Below are 4,110 nucleotides of genomic sequence, written 5' to 3'. Positions count from 1 at the left end.
CATGCAGTCTTAGTGAGCATAAGATTCTTCTTTAAAAAACATTAAACTATTTTACTGACAGATCACCAGTGATCTGTCACCAGTGGATCACCACCTTGCTGTGGTTGGGGGGCTTGTGTGTCTCGGTGACCCAAAGAGCTATGCTGGCTGGAGCTTCAATGCTCCTGGTAGGGCCTCCCATGTCAGAAAGGTTAAGGGTAGAGGCCAGACAAAGAGTGGTCCCTGGTCCTCCAGGTTGGGGGTTCGGCACAGGGTTAACTACCTTGTCCTAGAAAAAAAAACAGAGTTACAGAAGCATCGACAACAATACTACATCATCGAGACCTGGGAGAGGAAGGACCTCTACAACAGAGGAGTATGACGCAATGCAGTGAAAGCCAAAAGGAAGCTGTAAGGCCGATTCCCCTTCTGACTCCTAGGAAACCATCAAGGATAGCCACTTGGAACATCAGGACCATGTATGAATTAGGAAGAACTGCCCAGATAGCAAAAGAGATGAAAACCTATAACATCTCTGTTTTAGGATTGAGTGAGACAAGATGGCTACAGGCAGGTCAGCTAAGACTAACATCTGGAGAGACGTTGCTGTATTCTGGACACACGGAGGATGGTGCCACTCACACTGAAGGAGTTGCACTGATGTTGAGTTCGGAGGCGTGACGTGCACTCATTGGCTGGGAACCTGTGAGCTCACGAATCATCACAGCTAAGTTTGCCACCAATAAAAAGAAGATTCAGCTGTACATCATACAGTGTTATGCTCCTACCAATGAGTTAAAAGAAGAAGAGAAGGATGATTTTTACCATCAGCTGCAAACAGTACTGGATAGAAGAAGGGAGAAAGACATCATAGTCCTCATGGGAGATCTTAATGCCAAGATAGGGAATGATAATACGGGGTATGAGGACATCATGGGAGTGCACGGGCTGGGGCGGATGAACGAAAATGGTGAACGTTTTGCGGACCTGTGCTCCTTGAACCAGTTGGTGATAGGAGGAAGCATCTTCCCTCACAAGCGGATCCACAAAGCCACATGGAGGTCTCCAGAACACATCACGGAGAACCAAATTGATCATATCTGTATCAACCGAAAGTTCAGACGTTCATGGCGGGACGTACGAGTGATGCGAGGCGCAGATGTATCATCAGACCACCATCTTGTACTGATGACAATGAGGCTGCGATTTAAGAAGTATACCACGCAGACCACCACGCGCACCAAATACAACGTAAGACTGCTCAGGAAGAGGGAGGTACAGACAGCATTCCAGATCAGCCTTTACAATAGATTCCAGCCGCTACAAGAGATTCTGGAGGACACAGAGGTAGACCTCGACAGACAGTGGCAAGTTACTAAAAGAGCATGGCTTGACACTTGTGAAGAAGTCCTGGGCAAGAACAAGACAAAACAGAAAGAGTGGATCTCGGCTGAAACACTACAGAAGGTGGAAGAGAGGAGGAGGAAGAAAACAGCTTTAAACATGAGCAGAACTAGGGCAGCCAAGGCAAAGGCGCAAGAAGACTATACAGCTGCTGACAGGGAAGTAAAGAAGAGTGTAAAGAGAGACAAAAGAGAGTACATCAATGATCTGGCCAGCCAAGCAGAAGAGGCAGCAGGAAAGGGAAACCAGAGAGACCTGTATGCAGTGACAAAGAGACTAGCAGGCAAGTTTCAGCAGACAGTTAAACCTGTAAAGGATAAGACAGGGAACCCACTCACGACAACAGAGGGACAGCTGAAGAGATGGGCAGAACATTTCAGCGAGCTGCTAAATCGACCACCCCCGGAATCACCACCTGACATTCCACCAGCAGAGAAGGACCTGCCAATAGACTGCGACAAGCCATCTAAAGCAGAAATAAAGAAAGCCATCATGTTGTTGAAGAACGGGAAAGCGGCAGGGCCAGATGACATACCAGCAGAAGCCATCAAAGCGGACATAGGGACTGCGGTCAACATGCTGCACAGTCTCTTCGACAAGATTTGGGAAGAGGAGAGAGTCCCGGATGAGTGGAAGGAAGGAATCCTGATCAAGCTGCCAAAGAAAGGAGATCTCAGTAGCTGCAATAACTACAGAGGGATCATGCTGCTTTCAGTGCCTGGCAAAGTCTTGAACAGAGTACTATTGGAGAGGATGAAAGAGGCAGTGGATGCCAAGCTCCGAGAACAGCAGGCAGGTTTCCGTAGGTACAGATCCTGTATCGACCAAATTGCCAGCCTACGTATCATCGTAGAGCAGTCACTGGAATGGAACTCTCCCCTCTACATCAACTTCATTGACTATGAGAAGGCTTTCGACAGTGTGGACAGACAGACGCTGTGGAAATTGCTCAGGCACTATGGAGTACCCAAGAAGTTCATCTCCCTCATCAAGTGCACCTATCAAGATATGACATGCAAGGTAGCTCATGCAGGCCAGATGTCAGATAGTTTCGAGATCAGAACCGGAGTCCGTCAGGGGTGCCTACTGTCGCCTTTCCTTTTCCTGCTGGTCATCGACTGGATTATGAAGATGACGACAGCAGGCAGGAACAATGGAATACAGTGGACACCTTGGATGCAGCTGGAAGACGTCGATTTTGCTGACGACCTGGCACTCCTGTCACACAACCACAACCAGATGCAAGACAAAACCACACGACTGGCAACAACATCAGCTAGGACAGGGCTCGAGATAAACAGGAGGAAAACAGAACTCATGAAGATCAACACCACTGTCAATACACCAGTCACAGTAGGTGGAGAGCCAATTCAGGAGGTTGAGTCCTTTGTGTATCTGGGGAGCATTGTTGACACGCAGGGGGGAACAGATCGAGATGTCACAGTCAGAATTGGCAAAGCGCGAGCAGCCTTTGTCATGTTAAAGAACATCTGGGCTTCAAGAGAGATCACCACGGCCACGAAATTGCGCATCTTCAATTCCAATGTTAAATCGGTCTTACTCTATGGCTCAGAGACTTGGAGGATGACCAAAGCGACGCAGCAGAAGATACAGACATTCTTCAACACCTGCCTGAGGCGTATCTTCAAAATCAGGTGGCCAGATAAGATCAGTAATGAAGAACTATGGCAGAGAGCGGGACAAGAATCAATAACAAGCCAGATTCTAAGAAGAAAGTGGGGCTGGATAGGACATACACTGAGGAAACCAGCCTCCAGCATCACCCGCCAGGCCTTAAAGTGGAATCCACAGGGAAAGCGGAAGAGGGGCCGGCCTAGGAATAGTTGGAGGCGGGATGCAGACTTAGAGCTGAAGCAGATTGGGACCAACTGGACGGAGGCAGAAGACTTTCTTCTGTACCTTGGTCCTTTATAATGTAGCGTGTGAACAGTAATGGGTGAAGGTAAAGGAAATGTGGTCTAGTTTTTAGTTTAACCACACAGTATAATGCAGAACCAACCCTCAGGCAGTAAAAATTTACAATTCCAATGGTTCACAATTCTCTTTGTGCAATTTATACCCCATTTTCAATAGCAGCTCTCAACTGGTTCTGCTTTAGGATTTAACATTTACATTGGAAGTGGTGACCAACTGTGCAAAACAGTGTTAATTTTGACAGCAAATTTTGATTTAGTTTTAGTCATAGTCATAGTTTTAATCCAGGTGCATACACATAACATTAAATACAAAAGGTAGAAATTTAAAAATACAAATAAATACAATTATACATATAATATATAAAAAACAATATACAAGTAAGGGCACATGGCAGTAAACCAAACAGAGTAGTGCAAATGCAAAAAAGAATATGGTGCAAAAGGAGATTATAAGTGTAATAAAGTGGCAGTTATAACAGACAAGTCTTTAGAGGTAGTCTGTGTGTAGTAAGAGGTAGTTAGCAGAGCACCAATACTACACAAAGTGACTAGTGCAGGTCGGTGGGTGTACCTTGTATTCATCACGTTATGGGGACCAAATGTCCACAAAGATAGTAATACCAGTAAATTTTGACCTTGTGGGGACATTTCTTCAGGCTTATAAATCATACACAATGAGTTTTTTTGAGGAAGTAAAAGTGTGCACAATCTCCTGTGAGGGCTAGGTTTAGGTGTAGGGCCATAGAAAATACAGTTTGTACAGTATGAAAATCATTACGTCTATGGAATG

General features: G+C 45.8%; 1 pseudogene; it reads left to right on the top strand.

Moving 5' to 3' along the window:
• The first annotated feature begins 357 nt into the window (after positions 1-357).
• Positions 358-3,318, top strand: LOC141342550 (uncharacterized; annotated as a pseudogene).
• The last annotated feature ends 792 nt before the right edge of the window (positions 3,319-4,110 follow it).

The sequence above is a fragment of the Garra rufa genome, chromosome 9, assembly GCF_049309525.1.
Source record: "Garra rufa chromosome 9, GarRuf1.0, whole genome shotgun sequence".
In the NCBI taxonomy this organism is placed as follows: Eukaryota; Metazoa; Chordata; class Actinopteri; order Cypriniformes; family Cyprinidae; genus Garra; species Garra rufa.
The sequence above is the reverse complement of the archived record's forward strand: the minus strand, read 5'-3'. Positions and strand labels throughout refer to the sequence as shown.